At 42.0% G+C, this 21,433-nt stretch overlaps 1 pseudogene; it reads left to right on the top strand.

Annotated features, from left to right (window-relative positions):
* The first annotated feature begins 15,073 nt into the window (after nt 1-15,073).
* Nucleotides 15,074-21,433, top strand: part of LOC108314323 — a 13,976-nt pseudogene continuing 7,616 nt past the window's right edge.

Raw genomic sequence — 21,433 nt, forward strand, 5'->3', positions numbered from 1 at the left:
CTCTGGCCTTAACACGAGTAAGTCATATTTTATTTCCCTAGTCCATTCACCCTCTCAATCTAATTCACCATTTTCCTTTAGCCTCAAACCTCTAACACCTCCTGTCTACCGCTGCTCACAGCTCAAGATGTTGCTTCCAAATCCCCTGAGAATATTGCAGCAATCAGCAGAGAATTCCCACCCATCACATATGCATACACTTACCAGCATTTGTACATATACTCTGCCTTCCTAACCATTAGTTTAAGTGACAACAGTCCACCTCTCTAGCTAACGCCAGCTGCCCTCCTACCCACACGCATTCTCAAGGCTATCGGTAATGGCATTGCTTTGTTCTCTCCTACATTACGAATTTTCCCATTGCTACTGGGTCATTCTCTTCAGCATACAGACAGGCTATTGTTCAGCCAATCTCTAAAAATGACAACAACAATAACGACCACATCATCATCAACAACTAAACAATTCTACTCCTCCCACTTCCAGAAACTGCCTCATACCTCTGCCTTCCTTCAAAACAGAACAATGCCTCTGAAAAACAGGCTATATTTGTTACCTCTAATTCCTCTCCTCCCATTCTCCATGAGGCTTCCTCCCACATCACCACCAACGCTGCTCTTCTCAAGGTCAACAATGACCACAGCATTGCTGAATCTAAGGTTGATTCTCCATCTTCATTTTATTGACCCAAAGACAGCATTTAACACCGTTAAACACTCCCTTCTCCCTGACATATATTTTTCACTTGAACTTCCTGGTTACCACCCATTGCTGGTTTCCCTCCCACCTCCTGGTTGCTTCTCAGTCTCCTCTGCTAGGTCCCCTTCTTCTCCCTCCTGGGCACCCAGGACTCAGTCCTGCACCTGGTGCCTGTCTGTCAACACTCACTCTCTTGTTGACGTCACCCAGCATCACAGCTTTGAGTAACATCCATATCTCAGGGATTCCTAAGTTTACATCTTCACCCTAGACCTCTCCCTGCAACTCCAGACTCTTACATCCAGTCACCTGCTTTACACATTCACTTGAATGTCTCATAGAAACTGAAACTGAACATGTCAAAAAGCAAAGTCCTGACCTTCCCTCAACTCAGTGAATGACAATCTCCTCCATCTTGCTGCTCAGACCAAAAATCCTGTGTCTTCTCTCTCTTACTCATTCAACTTACCCTAAATTTCTGTTGACTCTGTCCTCAAAATATATCCAGAATCTGACTTCTCAATACTTCCCTTGGCCGTGGTCCAAGCTGCTGTCATCTGTTCTCAGGATTATCTCAGCAACCTTCTAGCTAATCTTTCTACTTCTACCCTTGCCTTTCTACAGCCAATTTTCAACATGGCAGCAAATTATTTTAAAAAGGAAATCAAATAACGTCATCTTCGTGCTCAAAACTTTCCAGTGGCTCCCATTTCTCTCCAAACAAAAGCCAAAGACAGGATCTGACCACTTCTCTGTTCTGATCTCTCACTAACCACCTTCACTCACCTCACTCCAGCCTCAGTGATCTCCTTCCTTTTCCTCCAGTCAGCATGGCTTGCTTCTACTCCAGGGCATCTGAACTGGTTATTCTCACTGCCTGAAATGCTCTTTCCCCAGACAGCCTTCCAAACACTCATCTTTTCCTTTCAGTACTTCAGTTTCCTCATTGGTAAACTGATAAACTTAAGGTAACAATACAACCCGACTCACATGTGTGTATGCAGCCCCTTTTGACATCAGTGGAATCACACTATGTATATTATGCTACAAATTCTCTTTCCAACTTTAAAATATGTCCTTGAAATGCCACATTTTACTCATATGATCTTTCTTATTTTCAAACCATATTATTTTACCTGTTGCAATGTATTCCACAATATAGATCTATAATACTTTATTTATAAGGACACTTAGATTATAATCTATTTTTCTCCAATTAAAACAATTCTCCAAGGCCCTTTTGTGCACAGGTGCAAGTGTTTCTTTAGCATGAATACCTAAAAGTGGAGTTGTTGGGTTAAGGCACAAGAAGATTCCTAAAATGGAGGCTAAGAAAAATGCTCTCCACAGAGGTAATGCCCTTTTACATGCTTATGCATTTCTCTGCATCTTTTCCACCATTGGGTATTAGTAATTTTTAGTTTCTGCCACTCAAAAGAGCAAATATATCACTCCCCAATGACATGAAATGTCATCTTTATCATATTTCAAGTCACTTAGTGTATTCAAATACCATATCTTACCCTTTGGATGATTTTATGTTCTAAGGCCTAAGACAAATACACTCCCATTACTCTTTAAAAAAAAAAATTTGCTAGCTATTCTTGCCTGTTTATGTTTCCGTATAGTTTTTAGGATTAGATTGTCAAGTTCCAGTAAAAATCCTACTGTTAATTTTGGAGGGAAGGGATCATGTCAAATGTACAGAGTAGGCTGTGTGCAGTGGCTCACGCCAGTAATTGCAGCACTTTGTGGGTCTGAGGCGGGTGGATCATTTGAGGTCAGGTGTTTGAGAACAGCCTGACCAACATGGTGAAACCCCACCTCTACTAAAAATACAAAAATTAACCTGGCGTGGTGGCATGCACCTATAATCCCAGCTACTCGGGAGGCTGAGACAGGAGAATCACTTGAACCCAGGAGGTGGCAGTTGCAGTGAGCCCAGATCTCACCACTGCATTCCAGCCCAAGTGAGAGAGTGAGACTCTGCCTCAAAAAAAAAAAAAAGTGCAGATTAAACTTAGAGACACGTGACATATTTATGATATTGAATCTCTTGTTTGAAAACATCATGTGCCTTTCTATTTACGTCCTCTTTTTCCGTCCTTCAGAACCATTTTTACATTTTCTATTGATCCGTCACATTTCTTGCTATTGTAAGTGCTATATTTTCTTCCACTATGTCATCTAGTGAGCTATATACACGAAGACATATGCTTATTAATTTGCGTCGGCCAGCTAACCAAATTCATAGTTTGTAAAAACATTTTAGTTGTTGCTCACGGATTTTCTAGGAAACTAATGGTAATATATTATTATTGAATCTCCTATTTGATTTTCGTGAATTTTTTTTTTTCTTATTGTGCTTGGATGTACTTTCAGAGTAATCAAGTCATCATTATTAGCAGGAATATGAATGTTTTCAGTGGATGTTTGTCATGGTTTCAAGTGCCTACCTTCCGCATCCCTTTTTGGGTTTATACCTATGTTACCAGGCTTGGTAGACAAAGGCCGCCTCTTCCAAAGAAGGGGAAAATGCTATAGATATGTTCCTAGCCTCGACTGCAGCCAGGGTACAGGCACGTGATCTGTGCTTGGTCATTTAAGTGTACTCATGCCAGGAGTTGGTAACGCAAGACGGAAGACGGGCTTATCTCCTTCTTGGGCCAGTTGGAGTAATAATGACCACACATTTGAGTTCTTGGTGCAGAAGCACAAACAAATGCTTTGGAAGGGTTTGACCTTTGACATTTTTTCTGTTTCTGCTAGATAGATTTTTAAACAATCTATTCATTCATTGTATTCATGTATGAAGTTTCCTTTGGTAGCTCTCGATAGTGTATTATAAATTTCTGGGAAAAGTTCTCAGATAACTTTTATTAAATTTATTGCTAGATGTTTGAAGCTTTAATGATATTGTAAATAATACATTTTAATTATTCTTTTTTTTTCTTGAGATGGAGTCTTGCTCTGTAGCCCAGGCTGGAGTGCAGTGGCTCCGTCTCAGCTCACTGCAACCTCTGCCTCCCAGGTCCCAGTTCAAGCAATTCTCCTACCTCAGCCTCCCAAGTAGTTGGGATTACAAGCACGAGCCACCACATCCAGCTCATTTTTATATTTTTTAATAGAGATGGGGTTTCACCATGTTGGCCAGTCTGGTCTTGAACTCCTGACCTCATGATACGCCCATCTCTGCCTCCCAAAGTGCTGGGATTACAGGAGTGAGCCACTGAGCCTGGCCTTAATTATTCTTTTAAAATTTGTTGTAAACATTCTGTATAGAAATGTAATTGATCTATTGTATTTCACTTATTATGTCTAATGGTTTATCTGTAGTTTTTTTTTTAAAAATCTACAAACACAATCTTATCATCTGTGAATATTAAGAGCTCTATTTTTACCTTCCAATTCTCATTGCTTTAATATTTATTTTTCCTATTTTGCCGTTTAGGGCTTCTAGTACAGCACTGATGAAAGCAATTTTAGTAGACATCTTTCTCTCATAACTGCCTCAGGAGGAAGTCTTGTAATATTTCTCATCAGACATGATATTTGCTTTATGTGCAGGTTTGGGGTGTTGTTCTTTTAGATTTATCAAATTAAAATTTGTTTTCCTTTTAAAATTGGTTTACGATATAAATAGATTTTGAATTTAAATCAAATGCTCTTCTATGTTTACCAAAATGGCCATGATTTCTTTTCTTTATTCTGCTAATCTGGTGAGTTACATCAATTGATTTTAAAAAATTGTTTTAATTGACAAATAATAATTGGATATACAGGGTACAATGTGATGTTTTCATATGTTTACAGTGTGGGATGATTAAATCAAGCTGATTAACAAATCCATCGCCCCACATACTTTTTTGATGCTGAAAACATTTAGAATCTATTCTTTTAGTGATTATTATTTATTATGGTCATCATTCCATGCTATAAATGACAAAAGCTTATTCCTCCTATCTAACTGAAACTTTATGCCTTTTGACCAACATCTATCTTTTTCCCATCCTCCCTCCTTCCCCAGCTCCTGGTAACCATCATTCCATTCTCTTTTGAATGCTAACCAGTTTCACATTTTCTAAACAAATCATATTTGGTCATGATGTATTATCCTTCTAAGTATCACTAGATTCAATCTGCTAATAATTTGCTTAGTGTTTTTTGCGTCGGTGCTCATGAAAGACATTAAATTTCTTTTTTTTGTAACATTCTTTGCAGATTTGGAGATCAAGATTGTATAAGCATCAGAAACTTGTAAGTTGTTTCTTTTCACTCTCTTCTCTGGAAGAGCTTATGTTAAATTGAGTGTTATTTCATCCTTTGATGAGGGATAGAACTCACCTGTGAATGTGTTTCATCTTGCTCTTCTTTAAGAACTTTCCTTTAAAGGAAGGAGTTTTATTTGTGGCAAGTTTTTAATTACCTATTCAATCCCTTCAACAGACATAGAACTGTGCCGTTTATATTTCTTATAGCAGTTTTAGGTAAGTTCTGTTTTCCTAATAATTTCTCTTCATCTATATTTTCAAGTGAATTGGCTTGAATTTGCTCATAATATTCTTTGTTGTTGCTTTGGGGTTTTTTTGAGACAGGATCTCACTCTATCACCCAGGCTGAAGTTCAGTGGCACAATCTCGGCTCACTGTAGCCTCAACCTCCCAGGCTCAAGCCATCCTCCCACCTCAGCCTCCCAAGTAGCTGGGACTAGAGGCATGTGCCACCAAGCCCAGCTAATTTTTGTATATTTTGTAGAGACGGGGTTTCTCCATGTTGCCCAGGCTGGTCTTGAACCCCTGAGCTCAAGTGATCCACCCACCTTAGCCTCCTGAAGCGCTAGCGTTGCAAGTGTGAACCACCGTTCCTGGCCTACTCATAATATTCCTGAGGAGATGATAAAAATCAGCAGCTTTGGGGCTGTCCGCAAATTAGGCTCTCTCCCCTATATTGCCTACCTGACAGAAGGCCAAACTGAAAATACGGCTGGTCTCAGCGATTTCTTGTTCAGCCCCAACCCCCTTCTAATTCATGCAAAGCATGGGACCCCAAAACCCATCATGACATTATTGGATTTGTTCATTTTACCTCTCAGGTGTAGCATTAGAGAGCTGGGTTTTACCAGTTTCATTTGATTCCTGCCTTCACAGGGGTCCTCTTGGCATCTTCCTGCAGCCTGTTTACATTCAGATAAATTTGTTAGTCATTCTCTTATACTGTGGTTCAGAGTTACAGATGTGTCTCCCAGGTTGATTGAAAACAGTGTTTATGTTTCTATTTCTCTGTTTTATTTTGTTTTGTTTGGGTTGGTTTTGTTTTGGGATAATTTCCAAAAAGAGGTGTAGGAAAATACTATTATATATTTAGTTTACCTTCTAAAATAAGATTAGATGATTGCTATACTTAATGTGATAGGATCTGACTATAATACATTGAATGTATAAACATATTTGAGAAGAACTACTATTTTCAAAATAGTGTATTTTCCAATTCAGGAATATGGTATTTCTCATTATTTCTTCAGGTCTTCTGTTACGTCTTCCGATGACATTTTTTAGTATTGTCATTGTTGTCGTTGCTGCTTTCAGATAGTATGGCACAGATACTTGAAGGTAGCCATTTCTTATTCGTGTTTCTATCAGGCACTGGATGGTCTCATTGGTTGTGGCCATATATGGAAATCCTATTACTTTTTGCACTGTAATCATTTATTCAAGTACTTTAGCAGTAAAGAGTTCTAGCAGTGTGCCATTTTATTGTCTTGGATCTTCTAGGAAGACAACCATGCTTTCTGCAAATGCAATCATAGTTCCCCGAGCTCTTCCTTTCAAACATTTGCATGCCTGATTTATTTATATATTTTATTACATTGGCCAATACATACAGTGCACATAGCGATGATTAGCACCCTTATGCTGTTTCCAAGAGAATGCTTTCAGGTGACCCACACACCTCCGACTCCCAAAATGCTGGGATTACAGGCATGAGCCACTGCACCTGGCCCTCTTCTATGCATTTTAATTATGCATCTTTCAAAGTTTCCTTCTACATTTTCTTTCCTTTGGTGTAAGTTCTTCTGTTCATTGAGTCATCAGCTGTCTTTCATGGCATTCATTGTTTCTAAACATTTGATGATCCTGGGCTATGACTTAAGCTTTGAATTTGAGATTCCCTTTCAAATGTGACTATGTTTTCAGATTTTCTCAGTCTACTTCTGGTGACTAGGAGAGAGAAACAGGTTGTACAACAAGTTGGGATCCAAGAACAATTGGTTGTCAGTAAAAAGCGCTCTCACTCCTGCTAGGTGTTGCCAGTCTTCCAGAGCATAGCCCCAACTCTTCCACCCAACACTAACAGTCACAGGTGCATCTGTGGACAAGACCCTCTGCTGCTAAGCGCTTGGCAAAAGTGTGTCAAGAGACGTCAACACACTTTAACAACACCAGAATATTTTTTCCCAACTAATCAACATCCCAGTTACACCAGGGATAGTCCCTCTTCTACCTTCAAATTTTACCATCCTTATTTCCGCTCTCACCTTTCACATGCCTCTTCTCCTGGCCATATTTCCTATCTACCTTCTCTCTCCTAGTGTGTAGTGATAAGAATGATCACTGTTTTCTGGATATCAATACAATGTTAACTCACCTACAAAAGGCACCATTAGGACAATTGTGTAGGCCAGGCGTGGTGGCTCACACCTGTAATCCCAGCACTTTGGGAGGCCAAGGCAGGAGGATCACTTAAGGTCAGGAGTTCAAGACCAGCCTGGTCAACATAGTGAAACCCCATCTCTACTAAAAATACAAAAGTTAGCTGGGCGTGGTGGTGTGCACCTGCAGTCCAAGCTACTTGGCAGGCTGAGGCAGCAGAATCATTTGAACCTGGGAGGTGGAGGTTGCAGTAAGCTGAGATCGTGCCACTGCACTCCAGCCTTGGTGACACAGTGAGACTCCATCTCAAAAAATAAATAAATAAACATTTAAAAAATTGTTTTAAACAACTGTACAAACTTAAATAGAAACTGGTATTAGGTCAGCAATTCTCAAGCAGGTGTGATGTTCCTTCCACTCTAGCAACACTTTTGGTTGTCATGATGTGGGGTGTACATCTGGTGGCAAAGATCAGGATGCTACTAAATTTTATACCATGCACAGAACGGCCCCCAACAACAGAGAACTCTGTGGCCCTAAATTTCATATTGCCAAGGTTGAGAAAGCCTATATTGGATGATATTTAAAAATAATTAATTTTATAAGGTATGATAACAGCATAGTGGTCAGGTTTTTAAAGTTCTTATTGGTTAGAACTGCATATTGGCTGGGTGCGGTGGCTCATGCCTGTAATCCCAGCACTTTGGGAAGCTGAGGCAGTGGATCACGAGGTCTGGAGATTGAGGCCATCCTGGCCAATATGGTGAAACCTCATCTCTACTAAAAGTACAAAAAATTAGCTGGGCATGGTGGTGCGCACCTGTAGTCCCAGCTAATTCAGGAGGCTGAGGCAGGAAAATCACTTGAACCTAGGAGATGGAGGTTGCAGTGAGCCGAGACCATGCCACTGCATTCCAGCCTGGGCAACAGAGAGAGACTTTGTCAAAAAAAGGAAAGAAAGAAAGAAAGAGAGAGAAAGAAAGAAAGAAAAAGAAAAAGAAAGACAAATGGGAGGGAGGGAAGGAAGGAAGGAAGAGAGAGAGAAAGAATGAACGAACTGCATATTTAAGCATTCCAGAATAAAAAAGCACAATGTCTGAGATTTGATCTCAAATTCTTTTAAAAATAGAAGGAGATAAATTCAATAAGAAGGGGGAAAATGTTAATTATTGAAGCTGAATAATAGTTACATGGGTGTTCATTATATTAGTTTCTACTTTTATGTTTAAAAGTATCTGTAATATAAAGTTAAATATTTGAATTATTTTTAAAAGCAAGACATTTCTGCCATTTTTACAATCTAATTCTTTAAAATACAAATAAAATAGATATCATTTAAATGTCAATACTTTTATTAAAATGCTGGGGCCAGGCACAGTGGCTCATGCCTGTAATCCCAGCACTTTGGGAGGCTGAGATGGGCATATTACCTGAGGTCAAGAGTTCAAGGCTAGCCTGGCCAACATGGTGAAAGCCTGTCTCTACTAAAAATACAAAAATTAGCTGGGCATGGTGGCAGGCACCTGTAATCCCAGCTACTTGGGAGGTTGAGGCAGGAGAATCACTTGAACCCAGGGGGCGGAGGCTGCAGTGAGCCGAGATCGTGCCACTGTACTCCAGCCTGGGCAAGAGTGGGAATCTTGTCTCAAAAAATTAAAAAAAAAAAAATGACACGGGGTTTAAGAGCTTGGGGGTCAGAAACATCTCAAATGGAGTTCCTCTCCGCCACATGATAGCTGAACAGGAAACAGAGTGTTCTGGGTGAAGGGAAGATAAATTAATAAAGATCTGTCATGAGAAAATGAGGAAACCACCTTAACTAATAGATTGGGACACAAAATGAGTGAAAATAGGACTAAAAGAAGGCAAGCCCAGGTTAGGAGCTACTTAAAAGTCAGGCAGAGAAGTCAAAATTTGCTATGATAGAAAATAGAGTTGGCTAGGTGCAGTGGCTCACACCTGTAATGCCAGCACTTTGGAAGGCTGAGGCAGGTAGATCATAAGGTCAGGAGTTCAAGACCAGCCTAACCAACATGGTGAAACACCGTCTTTATTAAAAAATACAAAAATTAGCTGAGTGTGGTTGCACGCACCTGTAGTCCCAGCTACTCTGAAGGCTGAGGCAGGAAAATCACTTGAACCCAGGAAGCAGAGGTTGCAGTGAGCCAAGATTGCACCACGGCACTTCAGCCTGGGCAACAGAGTGAGACTCCATCTAAACAAAAAAAGAAAAAGAAAATAGAGCACTATAGTTTAAGGGGCAGATTAGTTTTCTGGAAGTAGTCTGCATGAGGTTTTTTTGGAGAAAAAATTCAATACAAAATATCCTATTAGGTCTAAATTAACAAGTATTATCTAATTAGGAGAAAATATTTATGCTGTTATTTTTGTCATGCAGCTAACACAATTGTTCCTGGCTATTGATAACAATGGGAGAAATGAAAGGTGATGTGGGTATGATCCAGGGACAAGGGGAAGGACTGGCTTTAGCTGCAAGGGCATGAGGTGAAGCGGGTACAAATGTAGGTGAATCTGCAAGTTCTGATGCACACAGACGCTAAGGGTCTCTAAGCCTGAGGATGAGGTATCAGCTAAGAATAATGATGGAGAAAGGGCCAGGGGACCTGTAAAAAGAGAAAAAATAATGCCAGGAAGAAGGCCACTAAGTAGGATTAATGCTCATTTAAGGATTATGAATAAACTTAAGCCTCAAAAATTGGCATTAATTAAGCTAAATCCATGCTCTTGTGCAATTTAAGTGAGCCAGGTCCATTCGCTCGTGCAATTTTGTCCAGCAACATTGAACTGCTCAAATGGAGGCACAGGGAAGACAGATGGGAGGGTTATTCCAAGGCCGGGGTTTTGTCAGGTGAGCATGATGAACAGAAAACGGGGAGGAAAGCTGACAGCATTTGCAAAGGAATGATTCTGTGGAACCTTGAAATCTACCTGGATAAGAAAGAAAGAAAGTAATAACAAGGTGATGAGGATCAATGGATTGACTGGCTGTCTAAAAAACATCAGAGCAACATGCCTGTGGGTTATGTGAGCAAGCAAACTGGAAGGACAGGAGGCCTCAGTAGAAAACAGGTATCTGAAATTAAGACTGCACATGCAGTCGTTCCTGAAAATGACAGGGTCCAAGGTGTGACCACAGTACTTAGTGGCTGAACTGGAATGAATCTCATAATCATTAAGGCAGGTGATTACAAGAGACTCAGCATTCGCCCTACGGCCTTTCTATTCCTCTTCTGCTTAATTTCCCACAATCCCTTTACTAAAGGCAAACGACTGCTTTTGAAGGAACACGTGGTGACACACATATGTTACATGAATGCCTGACAAATCTCATTTCTTTCAGAATGCCAGGGTAAGGTGGGGTATGGAGGAGCCTGGAGAGCAGGGAGGGGGCATGGGGCTTTTCTGCGGCAAGGCAAGAGAGCTTGAAGAAGAAATGGAGAAATCAGGGCTATTGCATCAATGGAGTAGCTGCATGACAAAAATAACACTATAAATATTTTCTCCTAACAAGATCATAATTGTTAATTCACACCTAATAGGATAATTATTTTGTATTGAATTGTTGCTCCAAAAAAAAACCTCATGCAGACTACTGCCAGAAAATTACTCTGCCCCTTAAACTATAGTGTTCTTTTTTCTTTTTGCCTGAAAGCCAGACCTGGCCAACATTCACATACTGCACATTGAATCTGGATGCATCTGAAAGAAGTTTATAACCAAAAATGAGTCAGATAAATTTGATTTCATAGTAATCAGTTATTTTAACAATATCTTAAAGAACCTCATCTATTTCAGAAAGGGTTACCCAAAAGGTTAACATCTCTTTTTGAGCTATCCACAGTAGCTCAAAACAGGATCTGACTTTAAGCTAGATGAGGAGATTGTTTTTGTCACTCAGTAGCTGCCCAATAGTGGAAAGGTCAGTATGTTCTTGTTAAATTACGAACAACATAAGTAGCCTCCTGCCTTCCTGGGGCTGCCAAGGGTAGAAACAACCATACCCGAGCCAGACACGCCCACTCAGCCATGTAAATGTATGAAAGCAGCACTAATTTCTGTTGTTTTCTGTACTTTTTTACTGTCAGGCTCAGAGCTCACCTCTAGGGATAAGCAAAGGCAAAAATACTAACTTAAATTGCACCAATTGCAAGAATATCCACTTTGCTTCATTCATTTATCCAACAAATATTTACTGAAACTGTCCTGTGAACTGGGCATTCTGCAAATGCTGTGGACAGAGACTAGAGACAGTTCCAACCCTCAAGAGATTATAGGCTAGTGAAGGTGGAGAACCGGGTAGTTTCAATATAGAGAAGATCCAATTCCTTAGATTCATTTATTTACTCCATAATGTTTGTAAGCTATGCCAAGTACTTTGTTAAGCCCCAGGAATAAGCATAGATATAGTCCCTGCATTGATAGAGTTATGTACAGCATGTGATGTGTGCAAAGAGCAGGTAATCCTGACTGGGCAATCAGGGATGTCTCCATGGAGGAGTTGCTCTCTTGTTAAAATTTCTTTTTTTTTGAGACAGAGTCGTCCTCTGCCACCCGGGCTGGAATGCCCTCTTGTTAAATCTTCTTTTTTTTTTTTTCCACAGAGTCTTGCTCTGTCACCCAGGCTGGAGTACGGTGGCAGCAATCTTGGCTCACTGCAGCCTCTGCCTCCCAGGTTCCAGAGATTCTCCTGCCTCAGCCTCCCAAGTAGCTGGGATTACAGGCGTGTGGCCGCCATGCCTGGCTAAGTTTTGAATTTTTAGTAGAGACAAGGTTTCACTATGTTAGCCAGGCTGGTCTCAAACTCCTGACCTCAAGTGATCCACCCGCTTTAGCCTCCCAAAGTGCTGGGATCACAGGTGTGAGCTACCTCACTTGGCCAAATCTTGAATGCAGAACAGAAGCCTTATGCACAGGGACCTGGGAAACATCCCAAGCAAAGCATCAGAATTAAGAAATCTCAATGCATTTGAGAAACTGAAAGCAGATTAGAATGGCTGGAGCTGATGTGTGGTATGGGGAGCTGCAAGAGATGAGGTGGAGGAGGGGTTGTAAAGGAAGGTGTACATCATGTTCAGAGAGCTCAGCTGTCCTCTGCAGAGGATGGTAAACTGTTTAAGGACTTTTTTTTTAAACTGAGGAGTAATATGATTGGGCTGCATTTCTTATAGATCATTCTGCAGCAATGTGGAAATTGGCTTTGTGTCAGGCAGGACTGGGAGACCAGGAGCACGGTTAGAAGTTGAGTGCAATGATCCTGGCAAGAAATAATAAGGGTTTGAACTAAGTCAATGGCACTGAGGCTACAACAACAAAACAGGATGAATTTGAGAAACATTAAGCAAGAACAGACAGGGATTTGAGTTGGTGGTTAGAGGTAGAAGCCCAAAGAATTGGAGGAGTCAAAGATGACTTCCAAGTGTGTTTGGGGTACCACTAAGCAGATTATAGCATTGTTGACTCATAGAACAATAGGAAAAGAAACGTATTTCCCTTTAGAGGACCGTGATGCAACTTTTGCACTAATGGAAAAAGAGCAGCAGAACAGGTTAGGTTAAATATGTAAATTTAAAGTATAGTAGGCCAGGCTCGGTGGCTCATACCAGTAGTCCCAGCACTTTTGGAGACCGAGGTGGGTGGATCACCTGAGGTCAGGAGTTCCAGACCAGTCTAGGCAACACAGTGAAACCCCCATCTCTACTAAAACTACAAAAAAATTAGCCAGGTATGATGGCAGATGGCTGCAATCCCAGCTACTCAGAAAGCTGAGGCAGGAGAATCACTTGAACCCAGGAGGCTGAGGTTGCAGTGAGTCAAGATTGTGCCACTGCACTCCAGCCTGGGCAACAAGAGTGAAACTCCATCTAAAAAATAAAATAATAATAATAATGTATATATATATATATATATATATATATATTAGAAAGACTTGTCAAAATTTAAAAACTTTTGCTTTACCAAACACTCTGTGAAAAGGCAGGCTATATTTAGAGAAAGTATTTCCGAGTCACATATCCAACAAATGCTTTGTGTCTAAAATACATAAAGAACTCTCAAAACTTAATAAACAATCCAATTAGAAAATGGGCAAGATATTTCACCAAAGACATGAGCTGATATTTCACCAAAGAGGATTTATGGCAAATGATACATGAAAAGATGTTCAACATCATGGACCATTAAGGAAATGAAAATTAAGGCTGGGGCTGAGGCTCATTCCTGTAGTTCCTGCTACTCTGGAGACTGAGGTGGGAGGATGGCTTGAACCCAGGAGTTTAAGATTGCAGTGAAGCTTTGATTACGCTGCTATACTCCAGCATGGGTAACAGAGCCAAACCCTGTCTCAAAAAAAAAATGAAATGAAAATTAATGCCATGATAAAATACTACCACACACATATCAGAATGGCCAAAATGAAAAATAATGATAACACCAAACACTGGCAAAAATGCAGAGAAACTTATCATTCATGCATTACTGTGGGAATACAAAAATGGCACAACAACCCTATATTTCTTGGAGGCTTTGTTCATTTCTTTTTACTCTTTTTTCTCTAATCTTGCCTTCTTATTGTATTTCATTGAGTTGATCATCAATCTCTGATATCCTCTGCTTGGTCGATTCAGCTATTAAAACTATGTATGCTTCGCAAAGTTCTCATGTTGTATTTTTCAGCTCCATCAATTTATTTATATTCTTCTCTAAGCTGTTTATTCTCGTTAGCAATTTGTCAAACCTTTTTTCAAGGTTCTTAGTTTCTTTGCATTGGGTTAGAACATGTTCTTTTAGCTCAGAGAAGTTTGTTATTACCCACCTTCTGAAGCCTGTTTCTGTCAATTCATCAGACTCATTCTCCATCCAGCTTTGTTCCCATGCTGGTGAGGAGTTGTGATCACCTGGAAGAGGAGAGGCATTCTGGTTTTGGGTGTTTTCATCCTTTTTGCACTGGCTTCTTCCTATCTTTGTGGATTTATCTACCTATGGTCCTTGTAGTTGGTGACTTTCAGATGGAGTCTCTGAGTGGATGTCCTTTTTGTTGATGATGAAGTTATTTCTTTCCGTTTTTTAGTTTTCCTTCTAACAGTCAGGCCTCTCTGCTGTAGGACTGCTGGAGGTCCACTCCAGACCCTGCTTGCCTAAGGATCACCTGCAGTGGCTGCAGAACAGTAAGGGTTGCTGCCAGTTTCTTCTACTGTTATCTTTGTCCCAGAAGGATACCTACCAGAAGTCAGCCTCAGCTCTCTTTTATGAGGTATCTCTTTGGATATACAGGGGTGGAGGAGCTGCTTGAGGAGACCATCTGTCCCTTATAGGACCTCAAGTGCTGGGCTGTGACCTCTGTTTTTCTGTTCAGAGCTGCTGGGCAGGTATGTTTAAGTCTGCTGCAGTGGAACTCATATCCGCCTTTTTTTCCCAGGTGCTCTGTCCTGGGAAGGTGGGGCTTTATTTATAAGTTCCTGACATGCTACTGCCTTTTTTCAGAGATGCCCCGCCCAGAGAGGAGGTAGTCTAGTCACAGTCTGCCAGCAGAGGCGTTGCTGAGCTGCCGTGGGCTCTGCCCAGCTGCTGTGTGAACTTCCTTGCAGTTTTGCTTACAGAGGTATAGTTAGAACTGCCTCGGTAATGGCAGTCTGCCTCAGTAATGGCAGACTGCCTTGGTAATGGCGGACTGCCTCGGTAACAGTGGACTGCCTCGGTAATGGCGGATGGCCTCGGTAACAGCGGATTGCCTCGGTAATGGTGGATTGCCTCGGTAATGGCGGACTGCTCAGTAATGTCGGACTGCCTCTTTAATGGCGGATGCCCTTCCCCCAATAGAGCTGGACCATCCTGGGTCCAGCTGTGCTTGCTGCAAAACTCTCCGTCCAGAGCATTTCAGATTGCTGGTCTTTGTGGGGGTGGGACCTCCCAAGCTAGATCACCTGGCTCCCTGTTTCAGCCCCCTCTTTTTCAGTTGAATGTGCAGCTCTGTCTCCCATGTGTTCCAGGCTCCAGTTGAAACGGCCGCCCAGATTTATGTGAGTTTTTGTGTGGAGACCTGCTGTGCTGGCTGAAACAGCCTTGCCGGAAACTTGTGGTGCTTTTCAGCCTGGGAATCTCCTGCTCTGTAGGCAGTAAAAACTCGTTTGGAAATGCAGTGATCACTCACCCTCTGCATTGTTCTCGGTGGGAACTGCACTCCAGAGCTGTTCCTATTTGGCAATCGTGGATCCCAAAACTAGTAAAACCTTAATAAGCTCTGAGGATTGCACCAATGTCAATTTCCTGGTTTAGATACTGTACTATAGTTATGTACCATATTACCATTAGAGAAAACTGGGTGAAGTGTATACAGGACTTCCCTTTATATTTTTTCTAACTTTCTGTGAATCTATTAAATATATAGAGATACAAATTCACAGAATTGTACGCAGTATATATGAAAGACAAAGCAGATAATTGATAAAGCCTGTTCCTTGAAAGACAGAAGAGTTGATTCTAGTGCACAGATGAAGAGATTAGCAATAAACAGGAGGGATGATGCCTCTTCTACTAAGAGAGGATGAGGAAATAGCAGCAGACACAAGGAGGTAGGTGTTGGGGATAGAAGGACAAAATATAAAACTCTAAAAAAGATCCACACCTAATGTTGTCTACATTTCTTACAGCAGAAGAGTCACAACCTCCTGTCAACAGTGATGAAGGGGAAGTGATCACAAAGCTGGAGTGAGCTGATTTCTGGAGAAACCATTGAAGAAATGAGAAAATGCATTTATTTATTTATTTGAGACGGAGTCTCCCTCTGTCACCCAGGCTGAAGTGAAGTGGTGCAATCTCAGCTCAGTGCAAACTCCACCTCCCAGGTTCAAGTGATTCTCCTGCCTCAGCATCCCAAGTAGCTAGAATTACAGGCATGTGCCACCACACCCAGCTAATTTTATATTTTTAGTAGAGACAGGGTGTCACCATGTTGGCCAGGCTGGTCTCGAACTCCTAACCTCAGGTGATCCACCCACTTCAGACTCCCAAAGTGCTGGGATTACATGTATGAGCCACTGTGCCTGGCCAGAAAATGCATCTAATAAAAATATTGTATTTCCCAAATTTCTTACCCTCACATTGTCTGCAGTGCCATCTAGCAGAGCTTTCTGAAATGATGGAAATGTTCTGTACCTGTGCTGTCCAATACAACAACCACTGAGCACCTGAAATGTGGCTAGTGTAAACGAGGAGGTTCTGTGTCTAGAATGTGTCCCCCAAATGTCATGGGTTGGAAACATCATCCCCAGTGCAACAGTGTTGGGGGCTGCCGCATAATACGAGGTGACTAGGTCATGAGGGCTCTACTCTAATAAATGAATTAATGCTGTTGTCACAGGCGTGGGTTAGTTATTGCGAAAGTGGGCTTGTTATAAAAGCCAGTTCAGCCCCTTCTTGCTCTCTCTCATCCCCTCACCTTCCATCATGGGATGATGCAGCATGAAGGCCCTCACCCTCAATTTTGAACTTCCCAGCCTCTAGAACTGTAAAAACTAAGTTTCTGTTTTTTATAAATTACCCAGGCTATGATATTCTGTTACAGCAACATAAAACAAACTAAAAAAGAAAGCGAATTTTTAATAGTATTTAGTTTTAATTTTAAAAGTCACATGTGGTTGGTAGCTACCCAACCACTTAGACAGTGAAGCTAACAGTTGTACATAATATGGGAGCCACAGGCCACACATGGTGGCTCACACCTGTAATCCCAGCACTTTCAGAGGCCAAGGTGGGCAGATCACAAGGTCAGGAGCTCAAGACCAGCCTGGCCAATATAGGGAAAATCAGTCTCTACTAAAAATACAAAAATTTGCCAGGTGTGGTGGCAGGTGCCTGTAGTCCCAGCTACTCGGGAGGCTGACACAGGAGAATAGCTTGAACCCGGGAGACAGAGGTTGCAGTGAGCTGAGATCACACCACTGCACTCCAGCCTGAGTGACTTTGAGAGCGAGATTCCGTCTCAAAAAATATATATAGCGTATATATATATATAGAGAGAGAGAGAGAGAGAGAGAGAGAGAGAATCATTTTCTTCCTAATATTCAAAGTATATCATTTTCTTCCCTTTCTATGTTTTTCATAATTCAGTTTGTACTGATATTACAATTCACTATGAAATCCTTGGTTCTCAAAGCTCCAGTAGCTGGCTTTCAAGCAAGTCCATCTACTATTATTTCTGAATTTCAAATTCTCTTTGTCGCGCTTATATCCCAAACTACCTGGCAGTGAAGTCTTATTGAAGTACAGCCTCAGAAAGTCTAAAACTGTAACACAGATGTGCTTTTTGGAAAGTTTCTAAGCCCAGAGCAGACTGTGGATGGTGCATGAGCCTCCCATCTCACGGTGTGGCTAAAGCGCTGGGTCTCCTCTCATAGGTCCTCGGGCCACGGACAGAACAACCTCCAACAGACGGATGACCTCACCTCATTTCTTACCACTCCCCACGCATCTTGCTAAGTTTCAAATACACCAGCTACCTGACGTTTCTGAAACCCAGCAAGGACTTTCTGGCCATGGTGCCCTCCATAAATTACTTCCATAAGTGAACGAACAGAACAACGGAGAAAGGCAAGAAGTTAACAGTGTTCATGACGGTGCTCCCCCCACCTTTACCACCAGGGTATTTCTGCCTGAGTACCAAGTCAGGCGTCCTGATCCTGTCCTTCTCCTTGTACCTACTCTTTACAAATTCATGCCCCACTCCCTTGAGGCCCTTTCTCTCAATCACATAAGGATAAAGAACAAGGAGTGACCAACTACGGTGATCCTTTAGCCAGGACTGTCATCACCCCCCATTCAAATACTGCAGAAACTCCTCATGTGACATCCCTGAGGCAAGGGTGTGACTATCCCTCCAGAGACATTGTCACTAGGGCCTCCAATACCATCAATACAAACTGCTATGCTGGCATGTTCTAGATGATTCTCTTCCAATCAGCAATTCTTTGCAAGAGGTAAGCTCTAAAATCTGTTGACTGAAGAATTTTCTGGGATTGCAACTTCCTGATACACGACTGGTTAACACAGTTTTGGAAACAGAGGCTTTAAGTGATTCAGAGCCAGCCTGCCCTCTGCTCACAGACTGGCTTTTCGGAGGTGCCCTGAGGAGGGTTTCAGTGTGCTCAGCCTTTTCCCTGTAACCTGAGAGCCTGGCTGGTGCCCCTCAAGTGTTTCGCTGATAGGGAAGGGCAGCCTGGTAGAGGCTTTCAAGGAGAGTTTACCCATTAAAAATTGATGCAGCACTTTAAAGTTTAATATTTAAACAAAACACTTAGTGTTTACTGGTACCGCACATTTTCATCAGGACCAAATGTGGGGAAAAGTCTGTTGAACTGGGAGAGCATTACTAAGAACACTATTTAATATTCATGGCATATATGCCTAAAAGTCAATCCAGGGTTTTTAGCCTCCAATTATTCCATAATAATGGTTTTGTTTTTTCAGCCTAGAAATGATGTTTAAGTTGGAAGGACTGCCTGCCATCTCTTCCAATAGCCATGAGTGCTGAAAACCCCCAATCTCTGCTCCCATACCAGCCACTCTCAACCTTTACTTCTGCAAAACATTTAAGACTGCTGCCATTAGCTATAAATGATAATACAGAAATCCAATTTTTTAAAAAATGCATGCACATCCAACAGAGTTCTTTGAGGAAGCGAATAAAAAATGCATGGCAAAGACAAAAACTGACCAAAATTTCAGAGTGGGGGTTGGGTTTCTATATGTAACAAGTCAGGAAGAAGGAAAACAAACCGGAAAGCAAAGAGAATGATGAAAACTACCTATAATGAAACAGCCCAGCTACATCCAGGTGGTATCTATAGGGGTATAATATTGAGTGAGCTCTAAAGTAATGCGGCGGGCTCCACAAGTCACACACAGGGACAAGTCTCAATACCTTCTCATGGCACCTTCTGGGTGCTGACTGTGCCAGGACAGTCAGGAGTTTGGCCAGGACCGTCAGCTTGGCCAATATGGTGAAACCCCAACAGGACAGTGTGTTGAGGACTGGAATAACATGTGTTCCCACGTGAGTATCAGCTAAGGTTCTTGTTGTAGGTAACAGAGATTCACTTTACCTAACTTAGACCAAAGGGGATTTGTGGAATATCAAGTATGCCACAGAAGTGACAGAGGATGGGGAATTAGTCTGGTAATGGGCTGGAGAAAGGGCCCTGCAGAGGACCAAGCAATTGAGGCGGGAACCCAGCTTGCTTAGTTCCTGCCATCACTGTCCCTGCAACCAGGAATGACCTAAAGTGTCTCCCTCAGCCACTCACTGCACTGACAGTCCCAGAGGAGAGGCCCTGATTGGTCAAGCTTAAGTCACTTATCTGCGCCTGGCTGTACTGGAGGAGGGGAGAAAAGGGCTCATTCATTCAGCACCTGTTTTTTGAATGCGTACTAAATGCTAGGCGCTGTCCGAAGGCACTGGGATACAGCTATAGCTAAACAAAGTCTCTGCCCTCATGGTTCTATATTCTAGTGAGGAGTCAGACATGAAAAACAGTGAAGAGGCCTATAAAGAAAGACAAGACAACTCAGGGTCACAGGATAGGGCGGGGGAATCTATTGTAGGTGTGATGGTCAGCAAACACATTTTTGAGAAGACATCTGACCAGCAACCTGCAGCAAGGGAGGAAGGAATCCACAGGACTATCTGGGGCAACAGAAGTCCAAGATGAACAGTAACTGCAAAAGCCCAGAGGCAGGCATGCGCTTGGCATGTTGGAGGAAGTAAAGCAGCACAAGCAACTGGGAGAACTACAGTGCTGGAGGAACGCTTTCCTCCCTGAGGTTTTCTTCCATGGAGAGGGAGCTCCATTAGCAGAGCACCCCTGCCAGTCAGACTTGTCTGCCCTCTCACAGGGGAGGGGAGATTCTCCAATGAGAAACTGACATGCTTTTAGGGAAGCGGCAGTCCTCTAGTAGATAAATGTTGAATGTCTACTGGAATTTCCATCCCCCTCTAGCTTGGTGGGCACCTTTCATTGTCCTGAAGTGGATCTGTATTTCAGTGGTCAAAACACATTTCAGCACTCTTCTTTTTTTTTTTTTTTTTTTTGAGACAGAGTCTCAGTCTGTCACCCAGGCTAGAGTACAGTGGTACGATCTCGGCTCACTGCAACCTCCACTTCCTGCGTTCAAGCAATTCTCCTGCCTTCTGCCTCAGCCTTCCTAGTATCTGGAATTACAGGATTACAAACATGCACCACCACACTCAGTTAATTTTTGTGTTTTTAGTTTCACTATGTTGGACAGGCTGGTCCCAAACTCCCAACCTCAAGTGATCCACTGACCTCGGACTCCCAAAGTGCTGGGACTACAGGCATGAGCCACTGCGCTCAGCCTTCAGCACCGTCCTTATTCAAGCAAACATAGCTCTTAATTGTGCTAGCAGATTAATTTAAGCAGAAGAAAGAAGTGAAAAATCCGTATGACTTATCATTGGTATACACTGAACTCATTCTCATCAAAATATAAAAGCAATTAAGATGGTTTGTCAAGTTCATCAAATTGTGCATAAGGAGAAAAAGGTAAATGAATACTTTCTCATCTGATCATTTTAGGTTTCTTAGGATGGCCTGTGACTGAAATAGAAAAATCAGAGAGGAGACCTCACTCTCATATTAAAATCTAATGGGCTCAGTCTTAAAGTGTTCCACATCCCTTTCTAGACATCTTTTTCTTATAGACCTCCAAAATTCCCTACTGATAAGATGCAGGAATAGGGACCATAAAAGATTAACCAGACCGGGCACGGTGGCTCACATCTGTAATCCTAGCACTTTGGGAGGCTGAGGCGGGCAGATCACAAGGTCAAGAGATTGAGACCATCCTGGTCAACATGGTGAAACCCCATCTCTACTAAAAATACAAAAATTAGCTGGGCATGGTGGCGTGCGCCTGTAGTCCCTGAGGCAGGAGTCAGGCAGGCTCAGTCCCTGGAGGCTGAGCAGGAGAATCACTTGAACCCAGGAGACAGGTTGCAGTGAGTCAAGATCACACCACCGCACTCCAGCCTGGCAACAGAGAGAGACTCTGTG

Source organism: Cebus imitator, unplaced genomic scaffold (assembly GCF_001604975.1).
Source record: "Cebus imitator isolate Cc_AM_T3 unplaced genomic scaffold, Cebus_imitator-1.0 Scaffold150, whole genome shotgun sequence".
NCBI classification, from domain to species: Eukaryota; Metazoa; Chordata; class Mammalia; order Primates; family Cebidae; genus Cebus; species Cebus imitator.